This window comes from Schistocerca gregaria, chromosome 6 (assembly GCF_023897955.1).
Source record: "Schistocerca gregaria isolate iqSchGreg1 chromosome 6, iqSchGreg1.2, whole genome shotgun sequence".
NCBI lineage: Eukaryota > Metazoa > Arthropoda > Insecta > Orthoptera > Acrididae > Schistocerca > Schistocerca gregaria.
This window is the reverse complement of record NC_064925.1, coordinates 3,172,950-3,190,341: the sequence shown is the minus strand read 5'-3', so window position 1 is coordinate 3,190,341 and position 17,392 is coordinate 3,172,950.

Sequence of the window (17,392 nt, the reverse complement as noted above, 5' to 3'; positions counted from 1 at the left end):
TTATAAAAGATTATGTTTCTGATATGAAAGACTATCCCCATAAGACCTATTACAGAGCTTCATACTTGGTTCCCTGGACAAAGAAAAATGAAGTGACGAAGGAAATCTGAAAAATGCTAGACTGGGGAATGATTGAAACATCAATTTCACCATATAGTAGCCCTTTTTTGGCCATAACCAAAGCAGCTAAAAGTATACATTTAGTTCTCGATGCACGAGACATCAACAAGATTATTGTGCCAGTGCGAATGAGACCTGAAAACCTCGACAAGCAAATTCAGAAATTTTTTGGTAAAAAGTATCTGACTTCACTTGATTTGTGTTCTTCATTTTGGAAGATCACATAATCTAAGGAATCTAGACAATACACTGCTTTCATGTTTGGGGGCCGGAGCTACCACTTCTGTGTTCTTCCCTTTGCCTTGAATATTAGTGTTGGGGTGTTCATAGTAGTCTTAGATAAAGTAATAGGACACCAGCTATTAGATCAGGTCACAGCATATGTGGATGACCTTTTGTTAGCAACTGATATCTGGGAATGTGCTAGACAAGTTTCTAGCAAGGGGAGTAACAGTAAATTTAAAAAAATCTGAGTTTACTCAACAAGAAATAAAATTCTTACGTCACATAATATTACCTCAAGGGATAAGACCAGATCTAAGCCAAATGGTAGCAATTGCGAATTTTCTGTACCCACAGACGAAAAAACAACTCAAAAGTTTCATTGGGTTAGCATCCAAACATTTCTGATGACTCAGCAGCTTAACAGTGAAGCATTACTGAGCCTGTTAAAGAAAAATGCACAATGGTGCTGGAAATCACAGTGCAATTAAGACTTTGACAATATCAAGGAGGCACTCATTAATGCACCGATTCTCCATCAGCAGGATATGTCAAAGGATTTCTTTATTGCATCAGATGCCTCAAATTATGGAATTGGGGCATGCCTGTTTCAAACTGAACTGATAAATGATAAACTGGAAGTCAAAACAATCAGATTTTCCAGTAGAATACTAAATAAATGTGAACGCTCCTACTCAGTGACTGAACATGAGGCCCACGCTATAGTATTTTGTTTAAAAAAATTCAGGTACTATGTATATGGGAATCATGTTAACATCCTGTGTGATAATCAGGCTTTGAGTTTTATGTTAAGTTGCAAGTTACTGCATGAACATTTAGCATGGTGCACTCTAGCTCTACAAGAATATGACTTTGAAATCAGGCATGTTCATGGACCTGATAATGTAGTGCCAACACAGTATCCAGGCTACTGCAAGGTTTACCAGAGTTTGCAGCCTTAGTTGAAAAATCCACAGAATATAAGATCTTGCTGGTAAAAGACAAATCTAATACAAAAAAATATCTAGCATTGTGGAAAAAAACTGAAGGAATGCCAAGAAAATGATCTGATTTGGAAGAACTTCAAAGACATATTGCATCAGCAAAATGAGAGTGCTTTCCACTAGTATTATCAGTTAAGCAACAATATTCTGTTTTACAAATCAGACAATCCTAACAGCAAATGGCGAGTATGAATTCCGTCAGACCAGGTTGAAGACCTAATTTAGTGAACACATTGAGTATGGCGGCATTTCATCATTATCAAATGCACAATGAAGATTAATCAGTATTGTTACTATCTGAATTTACAAAGAAAAATACAAGAACTTATAAGAATATGTATGATATGCCAGAAAGTGAAACCAATCAATGTATGCAGGGACACTGAATTACATCCGATTATTGTATGATGTCTATGATAGAGCTATTGACATTGCAGGACTTCTACCACCTGCTAGTGGGAAGCTGAAATATATCCTAACAGTGTATGATTTGTTTACTAAATCCACTTTGAATGTAAACTGCAAGCAGTATTGCAAAAAGATCAACAAATGATTATATCAAGTTTGTCGGGTGTCCAGCTACTTTGATAACTGATAATGCTACATATTTTACTGGAGGCCAACCTCAAGGAAGATCAGTTTGGATTCCACAGAAATGTTGGAACACGTGGGGCAATACTGACCCTAGGACAGTGTCTTGAAAGGGGGATATAAGATGAACATCAACAAAAGCAAAATGAGGATAATGGAATGTAGTCAAATTAAGTTAGGTGATGCCGAGGGAATTTGATTAGGTAATGAGACACTTAAAGTAGTAAATGAGTTTTGCTATTTGGGGAGCAAAATAACTGATGAGGGTCAAAGTAGAGAGGATATAAAATGTAGACTAGCAACGGCAAGGAAAGCATTTCTAAAGAAGAGAAATTTACTAACATAGAGTATAGATTTAAGTGTAAGGAAATCGTTTCTGAAAGTATTTATGTGAAGTGTGGCTATGTATGGAGATAAACTGTGGACAATAAATAGTTTGGACAAGAAGAGAATAATAGCTTTCGAAGTGTGGTGCTGCAGAAGAATGCTGGAGATTAGATGGGTAGATTATATAACTAATGAGGAGGTATTGAATAGAATTGGAGAGAAGAGAAATTTGTGGCACAACTTGACTAGACGAAGGGATTGGTTGGTAGGACATGTTCTGAGGCATCAAGGGATCACCAATTTAGTACTGGAGGGCAGAATGGAAGGTACAAATTGTAGAGGAAGACAAAGAGGAGAATACAGTAAGCAGATTCAGAAGGCTGCAGGTTGCAGTAGGTACTGGGAGATGGAGAAGCTTGCACAGGATAGAGTAGCATGGAAAGCTGCATCAAACCAGTCTCTGGACTGAAGAGCACAACAACAACAACAACATTTTACTGGAGAGAGGTGGAAGGACCTTATGGAAGAACATAACATTAAACATATCTTGATTTCACAATTTTCTCCTGGCAGTAATCCAGTTGACAGAACTTTTAAAGAGCTAAACCAGTTCATTTACGCCCACAATAAGCACACTAAGTGGGTAGAATACCTAAATAGATTTATGGAAGCCTACAATGGTTTACCACACATATCAACCAGTTTTACACCGTGTGAACTCATAAACAAACAGAAGAATGAAGTAAACGAATGTGCTAAACCCATTAGAAGATCCAAGATGAAAAAATAACACATCAGGAGAAACTGCATCCAGCATTACAGTCATCAAGCAGAGCTCTGCAAGGCAAAATGTGATACAAAAATGACTAACAAACACCAATACTGTGTCAATGAGTTGGTATTGCTAAGAATGTGTCACAAGGCATCACTGATCAGAAGGAAGAATAGAAAATGGCAATTATTGTATGAAGGACGATTTAAAATAATCTCAATCCCACATGATGGATGTTATGTACTAGAAGACGTCAGTACAGGGAACATGAAAGGACTGTATTGTCATAGGGACATTAAGAAATATTTGCAGTAGGAACTAATTTTTTATGCCTCTGTAAAGAAAATGATATGTGTAGTGATAATGCACAATAGCACAATTGTAAACATGTAAATAGTGGTTATAGTGAAAATCTTATCATAAGCAATTTCATGAATTTATATGTAGTAGTTTGTAAGCTTACATGCCAGTAGTTACACTATAGTATTCATGAAGTATAAATCCCAAAAGGGTAGAATGTTAACGCTAAGAATTTTAATTATTCTGAAAATGTAATTTACTCAATACAACATAATTTTTTTTATCTTTCCTATGGAGGTTATAGAGTTTCTCAATATAAATATGTATATGTAAATAAAATAGAAAGAAACTTCCACACGGGAAAAACATACTAAAAACAAAGATTCCAAGACTTACCAAGCGGGAAAGCGCCAGCAGACAGGCACATGAACAAAACACACAAACACACACACAGAATTACGAGCTTTCGCAACTGGCAGTTGCTTCGTCAGGAAAGAGGGAAGGAGAGGGAAAAATGAAAGGATGTGGGTTTTAAGGGAGAGGGTAAGGAGTTATTCCAATCCCGGGAGCGGAAAGACTTCCCTTAGGGGAAAAAAAGGACAGGTGTACACTCGCACACACACACCCACACACATATCCATCCGCACATACACAGACACCAATATGTATATGGATAGATAATATGCTTATTCACATATGAGGGTAAATGAGTCATGAATGTTTTTATGAACCTCACCTATGTAAATGCACACATGTTACAAGTGTTAATTTTGTGTCAGTTGTGTGTCTGTCTGTGTCTGCATTCACTATTCATGGAACTTTTTCCTGTTGTGTATCATTTTGGGTACATTTTTCTTTACTTGGTTATATTTGTCGTTTGCTCTTACGAACTTTTTCTTGTTAGGTGAACTGAACATGGACATCTGTCCCATAATCTGTTAATAATCCTAACAAAATTATGAATGAATGAGTATAAATGAACATAAATAATATTTATGTCATCAAAAATGGAAATGTACTGGTATTACACAGTTCAATGATGATCCCATGTTCAGAACACTGTAGAAGATTCTAGCAGTCATCTTGTCTCATATATTTGTGTATGATTTTTGTTATCATGTTATTACAATATGGAACAATGTGCATATGGACAAAAAAAAATATTTTGTAAAGTGCCATTTGAATAGAAGATTGTCTGTTGTGTGGTTTATGAAACACTAGCAGCAATCAGAACAATGAATTGTGTCTCACAAGAACTATGAAATTCTAGTGGATGCATGAAAAACTGTGTTTTCTTTTTAAGAAAAGTGATGAACTCTGATTACAGAACATATGAATGCTCATAGAATGGTTATGTTAGCAGCAATGACATGGATGATGAAAAACTGTTAGCAGTATTAAAATTAATGTAAAACTGTAGACCTCAAATTAAGGTGTTATGAGTCATCTTTGCATGCCAAATGTTAAGAGAGGGACTATACAGCCAGCCACACAGCAACAATATAATGCAATGGTGGCTATGCAGTGCCTCGCGGAAATGTTCGCTTAGCACAAGAGAGAGACAAAGCACACAATGGACACCAGAATGAAAAATGGTGCAGTGTCATACATATGCATAGTTAATTAAAGTTGACTATGAATCACTATATTTAAATGAACAGTGTCAAGATACAGGACATTGTCAAAAAACAAACTGTATGAATCCATGTGAATGAAAGTGAAATTGAGACTAAAACTTCTTCCACAGGATAAATATAATAATTATATCTTGTTACTGATACCCATTTTTTGACATTTCACATATCCATCTTGTACGGGAGGGATGTGGAAGGAGAGAAGCAGAACCTGCTGCAGTAATACTTCCAGAAAGCAGCAGGTCCAGACCAGCAACTCTGATGCTCCTTCCATGTGGTTGAGGGCGTTCCAGCAGCAGTCTCTACCTGCCTGCGATCCAGTGGCTCGATACGGGGGAAGCTACGTGACATCATTGGGGAATAATTATATGAAATTTGGATGAACGTTTAGTTTTTGTGTTAAGCCTCTGTGAAAGACTCTCTTGACCTCTGATCCAACTAAACCGAAATATAATTTCACATGTTCAAAATATTATCTGATATCTTCATGTTAAACCTGACAAATAAAAGTTGGAAACTTTATTTTCTTGAAGCCCCTTGGATGGTTTTGTTCCCGGTTTTCCAAATCCAGTGAACCCAAATGGGGAGGGGGGTGGGGGAGTTAATTCAGGAAGATTCCACTGCATTTTCCAAGAATGTACACGTCAACACTAGCTGTGTCATGTGTTACTCAATGTTATATCTGAAAATTTGCATGATGAGAACGATGTGTTAATCAAGTGAAAGTGAACAATAAGCAATGTGGATGAATTAATTATTTTTCTCAGCCCAAGGGACAATGTAATATCCATGACTATATTTTATTCAGAACAATACTCATGATGGCATTATGTGTGCAACTTGAGCAAACATTCTCATGATATTTATAAAAAAAAGGACTTCATTGATACTATAATAATAGTAATAATTAATTATTGTCTGTGAAGTAAATTAATTTTTGTGTGAAAATTATATCTCAGAGAATACTCATGGAAAAGGATAGTGGAAATCTTCATCTTTTGTTATGTATGATACTTCTAGAATAATGGTTTCTCCTGTTTGCACTCTTATAATAATCAGACACCATTGATGTCTTCTAGCACTGAGATTGGTAAAATACTGTATTATATTTTTAAGCAATGTTTCAAAGATCAGGTTTCTGTGTATTGGTAAAGTGCTGAATAATGAGTGCTGGAGAAATACTTTTAAATGTTAATGCATATAGTTGTTGTTGTTGTTGTTGTTGTTGTGGTCTTCAGTCCTAAGACTGGTTTGATGCAGCTTTTCATGCTACTCTATCCTGTGCAAGCTTCTTCATCTCCCAGTAACTAATGCAACCTACATTCTTCTGAATCTGCTTAGTGTATTCATCTCTTGGTCTCCCTCTACAATTATTACCTTCCACGCTGCCCTCCAATACTAAATTTGTGATCCCTTGATGCCTCAGAACATGTCCTACCAACCGATCCCTTCTTCTAGTCAAGTTGTGCAAAAAATTTCTCTTCTCTTAAATTCTATTCAATACCTCTTCATTAGTTATGTGATCTACCCATCTAATCTTCAGCATTATTCTGTAGCACCACATTTCGAAAGCTTCTATTCTCTTCTTGTCCAAACTATTTATCGTCCATGTTTCACTTCCATACATAGATACACTCCATACAAATACTTTAAGAAACAGCTTCCTGACACTTAAATCTATACTCGACGTTAACAAATTTCTCTTCTTTAGAAATGCTTTCCTTACCATTGCCAGTCTACATTTTGTATCCTGTGGGAAAGGCAGGAACCCACAAATGGTGAACCAGCAAGCCACACAGTAAACACCATGATACAATCCCTGGAAAACATAAGGATTTTTTACAACTAAGTACACTAGCTCAAATGGTGAGGTAAGTGGTCAAGCAAGAAAAGATTCCCTCCCTGTCCCTAATTTTAAATTACTCCATCAAAATGTTCAGTCACTCCTGAATAAACTAAATGAAATAGAAATAATATTAAATGATGTTGTTGTTGTTGTCTTCAGTCCTGAGACTGGTTTGATGCATCTCTCCATGCTACTCTATCCTGTACAATCTTCTTCATCTCCCAGTACTTACTGCAACCTACATCCTTCTGAATCTGCTTAGTGTATTCATCTCTTGGTCTCCCTCTATTATTTTTATCCTCCATGCTGGCCTCCAATGCTAAATTTATGATCCCTTGATGCCTCAGAACATGTCCTACCAACCGGTCCCTTCTTCTTGTCAAGTTGTGCCACAAACTTCTCTTCTCCCCAATTCTATTCAATACCTCCTCATTAGTTATGTGATCTACCCATCTAATCTTCAGCATTCTTCTGTAGCACCACATTTCGAAAGCTTCTATTCTCTTCTTCTACGAACTATTTATCATCCATGTTTCACTTCCATACATGGCTACACTCCATTCAAATACTTGCAGAAACAACTTCCTGACACTTAAATCTATACTTGATGTTAACAAATTTCTCTTCTTCAGAAACACTTTCCTTGCCATTGCCAGTCTACATTTTATATCCTCTCAACTTGAACCATCATCAGTTATTTTGCTCCCCAAATAGCAAATCTCCTTTACTATTTTAAGTGTCTCATTTCCTAATCTAATTCCCTCAGCATCACCCGACTTAATTTGACTACATTCCATTATCCTCGTTTTGCTTTTGTTGATGTTCATCTTATATCCTCCTTTCAAGACACTGTCCATTCCATTCAACTGCTCTTCCAAGTCCTTTGCTGTCTCTGACAGAATTACAATGTCATCGGCAAACCTCAATGTTTTTATTTCTTCTCCATGGACTTTAATACTTACTCCAAATTTTTCTTTTGTTTCCTTTACTGCTTTCTCAATATACAGATTGAATAACATCGGGGATAGGCTACAACCCTGACTCACTTCCTTCCCAACCACTGCTTCCCATTGATGCCCTTCGACTCTTATAACTGCCATCCGGTTTCTGCATAAATTGTATATAGCCTTTCGCTCCCTGTATTTTACCCCTGCCACCTTTAGGATTTGGAAGAGAGTATTCCAGTCAACTTTGTCAAAAGCTTTCTCTAAGTCTACAAATGCTAGAAATGTAGGTTTGCCTTTCCTTAATCTATTTTCTAAGTTGTAGGGTCAGTATTGCCTCATGTGTTCCAACATTTCTGCGGAACCCAAACTGATCTTCATCAAGGTCAGCTTCTACCAGTTTTTCCATTCGTCTGTAAAGAATTCGCATCAGTGTCTTGCAGCTGTGACTTAGTTAACTGATAGTTTGGTAATTTTCACATCTGTCAAAACCTGCTTTCTTTGGGATTGTAATTATTATATTCTTCCTGTCTTCTTATATTTCGTCTGTATCATACATCTTGCTCACCAGCTGGTAGAGTTTTGTCAGGACTGGCTCTCCCAAGGCCGTCAGTAGTTCCAATGGAATGTTGTCTACTCCGGGGGTCTTGTTTCGACTCAAGTCTTTCAGTGTCCTGTCAAACTTTTCCACGCAGTATCATATCTCCCATTTCATCTTCTTCTACATCCTCTTCCATTTCCATAATATTGTCCTCAAGTACAATGGCCCTTGTATAGACCCTCTATATACTCCTTCCACCTTTCTGCCTTCCCTTCTTTGCTTAGAACTGGGTTTCCATCTGAGCTCTTTATATTCAAAGTGGTTCTCTTTTCTCTAAAGGTCTCTTTAATTTTCCTGTAGGCAGTATACATCTTACCCCTGGTGAGATAACTCTCTACATCCTTACATTTGTTCTCTAGTCATCCCTGCTTAGCCACTATGGACTTCCTGTCGATTTCATTTTTGAGACGTTTGTATTCCTTTTTTCCTGCTTCATTTACTGTATTTTTATATTTTCTCCTTTCATCAATTAAGTTCAATATTTCTTCTGTTACCCAAAGATTTCTAGTAGCCCTCGTCTTTTTACCTACTATATCCTCTGCTGCCTTCACTACTTCTTCCCTCAAAGCTATCATTCTTCTTCTACCATATTTCTTTCCCCCATTCCTGTCAATTCTTCCCTTGTGCTCTCCCTGAAACTTTGTACAACCTCTGGTTCTTTCAGTTTATCCAGGTTCCGTCTCCTTAAATTGGCAATTTTTTGCAGTTTCTTCAGTTTTAATCTACAGTTCATAACCAATAGATTGTGGTCAGAGTCCACATCTGCCCCTGGAAATGTCTTACAATTTAAAACCCGGTTCCTAAATCTGGGTCTTACCATTATATAATCTATCTGATACGTGCTAGTATCTCCAGGGTTCTTCCATGTATACAACCTTCTTTTATTATTCTTGAACCAAGTGTTAACTATGATTAAGCTGTGCTCTGTGCAAAATTCTACCAGACGGCGTCCTCTTTCATTTCTTCCCCCCAATCCATATTCACCTACTATTTACAGACGTCTCAAAAATGAGATTGACAGGAAGTGCAAAATGGCTGAGCAGGGATGGCTACAGGACAAATGTAAGGATGTAGAGGCTTATCTCACTAGGGATAAGACAGATACTGCCTACAGGAAAATTAAAGAGACCTTTGGAGAAAGGAGAACCACTTGTATGAACATCAAGAGCTCAGATGGAAACCCAGTTCTAAGCAATGAAGGGAAAGCAGACAGGTAGAAGGAGAATATAGAGGGTCTATACAAGGGCGATGTACTTGAGGACAATATTATGGAAATGGAAGAGGATGTAGATGAAGATGAAATGGGAGATACGATACTGTGTGAAGAGTTTGACAAAGCACTGAAAGACTTGAGTCGAAACAAGGCCCCCGGAATAGATAACATTCCATTGGAACTACTGACGTCCTTGGGAGAGCCAGTCCTGACAAAACTCTACCATCTGGTGAGCAAGATGTATGAGACAGGCGAAATACCCTCAGACTTCAAGAAGAATATAATAATTACAATCCCAAAGAAAGCAGGTGTTGACAGATGTGAAAAATACTGAACAATCAGTTTAATAAGCCACAGCTGCAAAATACTAACGCGAATTCTTTACAGACGAATGGAAAAACTAGTAGAAGCCAACCTTGGGGAAGATCAGTTTGGATTCTGTAGAAATACTGGAACACGTGAGGCAATACTGACCATACAACTTATCTTAGAAAATAGATTAAGGAAAGGCAAACCTACGTTTCTAGCATTTGTAGACTTAGAGAAAGCTTTTGACAATGTTGACTGGAATATTCTCTTTCAAATTCTAAAGGTGGCAGGGGTAAAATACAGTGAGCGAAAGGCTATTTACAATTTGTACAGAAACCAGATGGCAGTTATAAGAGTTGAGGGGCATGAAACGGTGGCAGTGGTTGGGAAGGGAGTGAGTCAGGGTTGTAGCCTATCCCCGATGTTATTCAATCTGTATATTGAGCAAGCAGTAAAGGAAACAAAAGAAAATTTCGGAGTAGGTATTAAAGTCCACAGAGAAGAAATAAAACTTTGAGGTTCACCGATGACATTGTAATTCTGTCAGAGACAGCAAAGGACTTGGAAGAGCAGTTGAATGGAATGGACAGTGTCTTGAAAGGAGGATATAAGATGAACATCAACTAAAGCAAAACGAGGATAATGAAATGTAGTCAAATTAAGTCGGGTGATACTGAGGGAATTAGATTAGGAAATGAGACACTTAAAGTAGTAAAGGAGTTTTGCTATTTGGGGAGCAAAATAACTGAAGATGGTCAAAGTAGAGAGGATATAAAATGTAGACTGGCAATGGCAAGGAAAGTGTTTCTGAAGAAGAGAAATTTGTTAACATCAAGTATAGATTTAAGTGTCAGGAAGTTGTTTCTGAAAGTATTTGTATGGAGTGTAGCCATGTATGGAAGTGAAACATGGACGATAAATAGTTTGGACAAGAAGAGAATAGAAGCTTTCAAAATGTGGTTTTACAGAAGAATGCTGAAGATTAGATGGGTAGATCACATAACTAATGAGGAAGTATTGAATAGGATTGGGGAGAAGAGAAGTTTGTGGCACAACTTGACCAGAAGAAGGGATCGGTTGGTAGGACATGTTCTGAGGCATCAAGGGATCACCAATTTAGTATTGGAGGGCAGTGTGGAGGGCAAAAATCGTGGAGGGAGACCAAGAGGTTTTTTTTTTTTTTTTTTTTTTTTTTTTTTTTTTTTTTTTTTTGCGCGCGCGCAACTACAATGGTCATTAGCGCCTGGACTAATTTAGAATGTACCGAGAGGCACAAGGTTAAAACAGCAACTAAAAGGGTCAACACTATAAAAGACGTATTAACAGGCATAGGATTAAAAAACTACAGCATAATCAAACGTATTTAGACAGGTGTGTCAAGTTGATAAAACGAAGAACGCGAGCAGCAGCTCCTGGGTCATCCGCTAAAATGGCATCCAGAGTACATGGCAGGCCAAGATCAAGACGCAGCGTAGTAAAATATGGATAGGATGTTAAAATGTGGCGGACAGTCAGCAATTGCCCACATGCACAAAACGGTGCCGGCGCTGCCGTCAGCAGATGGCGATGGATGAACTGGCAGTGTCCAATTCGTAGCTGGGCCAAAACGACCTCCTCCCACCGAGAAGGATGTGAGGAGGACGTCCAAGCTGCGGGAAGAGGTTTCAAGGCCCGAAGCTTGTTGTCCGTAAGTGCAGCCCAATCGCATGCCACAGCAATAAAATGCGCCGAGAAATGACCGTGCTACAATCTGATGAAGGGACACAATAAGAAGCCGTCCAAGGCTGGAGGACCGCAGCCTTGGCCGCGGCATCTGCTGCTTCATTCCCAGGGATACCGACATGGCCAGGAACCGACATAAAGCTAACTGGAGACCCGTCGTCCACCAGCTGCTGAAGAGAGCGTTGGATCCGGTGCACGAAAGGGAGAACCGGATACAGATCACTGAGGCTCTGGATGGCGCTCAGAGAATCGGAGCAGATGACATAAGCAGAATGTCGGTGGCGGCAGACGTAAAGAAAAGCCTGGTAGAGGGCAAAGAGCTCAGGTGTGAAGACCGAACAATGGCCATGTAGCCGGTATTTGAAACTTTGTGCCCCGACAATAAAAGAACACCCGACCCCGTCGTTGGTCTTAGAGCCATCTGTATAAATGAAAGTCATATTAATGAACTTCGAATGAAGTTTGACAAAATGGGAGTGGTATACTGAACCGGGGGTAAGGTCCTTTCGGAGCGAGCGGAGGTCAAGGTGAACACAAACCTGAGCCTGGAGCCAAGGTGGCGTGTGGCTCTGGCCCACTATAAAGGTTGCAGGGAGTGAAAAATCAAGGAGTTGAAGAAGGCGACGAAAGCGAACTCCAGGGGGTAGCAGGGCAAAGACATACAACCCGTATTGACGATTGAGAGAGTCGTCAAAAAAGGAACGATACGATGGGTGGTCGGGCATTGACATTAGCCGACAGGCGTAATGACAAAACAGTATATCGCGCCGGTAGGTGAGTGCCAATTCACCGGCTTCAGCATGAAGACCCTTGACGGGACTAGTATAAAATGCTCCGATCGCAAGCCGTAAACCCCGATGTTGTATGGAGTTGAGGCGGCGTAAGATGGACGGCCGTGCAGAGGAGTATACAAAGCACCCATAATCCAGCCTGGAGCGGACAATCGACCGATATAGGCGAAGTAGGACGATTCGATCTGCTCCTCACGATGTGCCACTGAGAACACGGAGGACATTTAGAGAACGCATACAACGGGCAGCCAAATAGGACACATGTGGAGACCAACTAAGTTTCCTGTCAAATGTAAGACCTAAAAATTTTGTTGTCTCCACGAATGGGAGAGCAACGGGGCCGAATTGTAAGGATGGTGGGAGAAACTGTTTGTAGTGCCAGAAGTTAATACAGACTGTTTTCTTGGAAGAAAAACAGAAGCCATTGGCGACACTCCATGAGTAAAGACGGTCAAGAGAACGCTGAAGACAGCGCTCCAGGAAACATGTACGCTGCGCGCTGCAATAGATGGCAAAATCGTCCACGAACAGGGAGCCTGATACATCATCTGGGAGGCAATCCATTATTGGATTGATCGCTATGGCGAAGAGAGCGACCCCATTCTCCTGGCGGAAGGTTTCTGACAGGACAGAACCCACACGTACCCTGAACTGTTGATCCATTAAAATTAACAAATAAAAAGAGGGAGGCGACCGCGAAAGCGACATGTATGCATGGTGCGGAGAATGCCCGCCCTCCAACAAGTGTCGTAAGCCTTCTCTAAATCGAAGAACACAGCCGTGGTTGGGCGCTTCCACAAGAAGTTATTCATAATGAAGGTTGACAAGGTAACCAGATGGTCAAAAGCAGAGCGGCGCCTACGAAATCCACATTGTACATTGGTAAGTAGGCGTCGAGATTCAAGCAGCCAAACCAAACCAGAGTCACCATTTGCTCCGTCACCTTACAGACACAGCTGGTAAGCGAGATGGGTCGATAATTGGAAGGCAAGTGCTTGTCCTTCCCCGGCTTAGGAATCGGTACAACGATAGACTCGCGCCAGCATGTGGGAACATGTCCCTCAATCCAGATGTGATTGTAAGTACGAAGAAGGAAACCTTTACCCGCAGGAGAAAGGTTCTTCAGCATCTGAATATGAATAGAATCAGGCCCCAGAGCGGAGGACCGTGACTGGGCAAGTGCATTTTCGAGTTCCCGCATGGTGAATGGGGCATTGTAGTTTTCACAATTCGAGGAGTGGAAATTAGGTGGCCGAGCCTCCTCTGCCTGTTTTCAGGGGAGGAAGGCAGGGGGGTAATGAGTGGAGCTCGTAACCTCTGCGACATCCTCAGGGGCCACAAGGACGTCATTCGCGACCGTCAAGCCAGGAACTGGTGAGTGGACCTTAGTGCCAGATAGCCGGCACAGGCTACCCCAGACAACAGAAGAAGGAGTAAAACTGTTGAAGGTGCTTGTGAAAGCAGCCCAGCTGGCTTTCTTGCTTTCTTTAAAAATACGACGACACTGCGCACGTAATTGTTTATAATTGATACAATTCGCCACTGTAGGGTGGCGTATAAAGGTGCGTAAATCACGTCGACGAGCATGTAAGGCATCTCTACATGCTGCGGTCCACCAGGGAACCGGTACGCGGCGTGGAGAAGAAGTAGTGTGAGGGATGGAATATTCAGCAGCAGTGAGAATGACTTCCGTGAGGTGTGCGGCCTGACTATCGCGGCTTGTGAAGGTTTGATTGTGAAAGGTCGCCCTGGAAGAGAACAGCCCCCAGTATGCTTTGGAGATGTTCCAACTAGTTGAGCACGGAGAGGGAGTATGATGCAGGAGATGGATAACACACAGGAAGTGGTCGCTCGAATATGTATCAGAAAGCGCATACCACTCAAACCGGCGTGCAAGTTGGGTAGTACATACAGAGAGGTCTAAATGGGAATAGGTGTGAGAGGTGTCTGAAAGGAAAGTAGGGGCCCCAGTATTGAGGCAGACAAGATTGAGCTGGTTGAAAACGTCTGCTAACAGGGAGCCCCTCGGACAGGATGCTGGAGAGCCCCAAAGAGGATGGTGGACATTGAAGTCTCCAGTTAACAAAAATGGTGCAGGTAGCTGAGCAATAATTTGCATCATGTCTGCCCTGGTAACGGCAGACGACGATGGAGGGTAAACTGTACAAATGGAAAATGTAAAAGTGGGGAGAGTAATGCGGACGGCAACTGCCTGCAGGTCGGTGTGCAATGTGATGGGATCATAGTAGATATCATCCCGGACCAGCAACATAACCCCTCCATGAGCCTTAATACCTGCCACAGGGGTAAGTCAAAACGCTCAGAGGTGTAGTGTGCCAAGGCAATGTGATCGCATGGGCGTGTAGCTTCGTTTCCTGGAGGGCTACGACGAGTGGACGGTGCGAGTGGAGCAGCAATTTCAAGTCCTCTCAGTTGGAGCGAATGCTGCGAATATTCCAGTGAATAAGTGCCATCGTGAGAGGATGAAGATGTAAGAAGGGGTCATCTAGAAGGCCGCTGAGGGTCCGGCTTTGAGCGAGCACTGCCGCCGCTAGCAGGAGGAGGACAGTCATCGTCTATTTGTTCTATAGGTTCATGGGCCATCTTGTGAAGATGGCCGGGAGGGGGAGCTTCCTCCGCTGGTGAACGGCCAGATGTTCGGCTACCAGCGGTGCGGCCAGGCGAAATGGATGACGGCCTGGGACGGCAACCGCTGGGGGGCACAGGAGGAGAAATGCGCCGTGGCGGGGAAGGAGAACTGTGCTTCCTATGAGCCTTCTTGGAAGGTCGTTTTGTGGAAGGATTGGTCGATGGCTGAGGGTTCGAGGTACGTAGAAGGTCTGCACGAGACGGTTCCTTCTTGAATGCCCGTGCTTCTGACTTCTGTCTCTTCGTTCTGGCAGAAGCTGATATAGGTGCTTGTGTCGGAGGGGCGATGGGAGGAAGAGGAGACGTCGACCGGGTGATCTTAGCACTGGCCGAACGGATGACCGTAGTGCTGAGGGTCAGATCGCATGTCAACGTCGCCACCTCCCTGGTAGTCCGAGGAGAGGCGAGGAGAGTACTGTACTTCCCCGCTGGGAGCAACTTGGGCTTCCTACTAGCGAATAGCTTGTGACCAGCCGAGGTGGAGACTTTCTCTTTGACCTGAATTGCTTGGATACAGGGTTCTTCCTTGTAGACGGGACAGTCGCGGGAGGACGCTGCATGGTCACCGCGACAGTTCACACAACGAGGAGACGGAGGAGGACAGTCACCCTCATGGGCATCCCTGCCGCAAGTCACACATGTAGCCGCATTGGAACAAGAATGGCGAGTGTGATTGAAACGCTGACACTGGTAGCAGCGTGTAGGTGTCGGGACATAGGGGCGAACAGAAATAACCTCGTAGCCTGCCTTGATGCGCGACGGCAGCTGAACACTATCAAAGGTCAAGAAAAGTGTCCGGGTTGGTACAAGGTCATTATTGACCTTTTTCATGACCCTATGGACAGCCGTCACACCCTGCTCAGCGAGGAAAGACTGAATCTCCTTGTCAGTCAATCCGTCGAGTGATCTAGTATATACCACACCACGAGACTAATTCAAAATGCGGTGAGCCTCCACCCGGACAGGGAACGTGTACAGGAGTGTGGCCCGAAGCAGTTTTTGTGCCTGAAAGGTGCTCTCAGTTTCTAGTAACAAGGTACCATTACGCAACCTGGTACAAGACTTGACAGATCCGGCTATGGAATCTACGCCCTTCTGGATAACGAAAGGGTTGACAGAGGAAAAATCCTTTCCATCCTCAGATTGAGAAACTACGAGGAACTTGGGGCAGGCGGTAGTACTTTTGTCACTGGTGGCTGGTCAAGTTTTCGTTTGTGGGCAGAAGTCGAGAGAGAAGAAGAAGAGAAATCCATTGCGGAAGAATGCCCCATGATTGCCAGCGTCTCCGATGGCGTGCTCCTTCCTCGTGGGGACCCTCTCAGAGGGCACTCCCGCCTTAGGTGATTGTTCACACCTCCCGAGAAACGGACGGAGGGACCAATCGGCATGGTCAGAAGGTGTCAGCTCTGGCAATCACCCCTCCCTGGGCCTGACCTTTACCAGGGGGTACGTGCGTGCCTTAGTTGTCTACCCAGGGTGGGGAATTATGCGTTACCACGTCACCGGCTACGCGTGCAAACGCATGGGTCGGCCTTCAGGCACGCACAGGGAGGAAGGAAGAAGAGGAAAAAGGAAGGAGAGAGGGAAAGAAAGGACATACTGTCTCAAACGCCAAAGAGGAGACCAGAGAAGGAGAAGAAGGCAAGGAGAAGAGTAAGTAAGACAGTGAGATGGAGAAGAACAAAGAAAGGAACCAACCAAAGGAAGGAAGAAACCAGATGAAGTGAAAAACCAAAATGAACGCAAATATAGGTCGTGAAACCATCCGTCTCCGGACGCAGGCGCTAACTACCCCCTTGAGGAGGAGGGACTCCTTTTAGTCACCTCTTATGACAGGCAGTAATACCTCGGGCCTATTCTAACCCCCAGACCCGCAGGGGGGGAGACCAAGAGACGAATACACTAAGCAGATTCAGAAGGATGTAGGTTGCCGTAGGTACTGGGAGATGAAGGAGCTTGCACAGGATAGAGTAGCATGGAGAGCTGCATCAAACCAGTCTCAGGACTGAAGACCACAACAACAACAACAACAACATGCTGTTTTGTAGTAGCTTACCCACACTCCTATTTTTTTTTCATTATTAAACCTACTCCTGCATTACCCCTATTTGATTTTGTATTTATGACCCTGTATTCGCCTGACCAAAAGTCTTGTTCCTCCTGCCACTGAACTTCACTAATTCCCACTATATCTAATTTTAACTTATCAATTTCCCTTCTTAAAGTTTCTAACCTACCTGCGCGATTAAGGGATCTGACATTCCACACTCTGATCCGTAGAACGCCAGTTTTCTTTCTCCTGGTAACTATGTTCTCTTGTGTAGGCCCTGCCCAGAGATCCGAATGG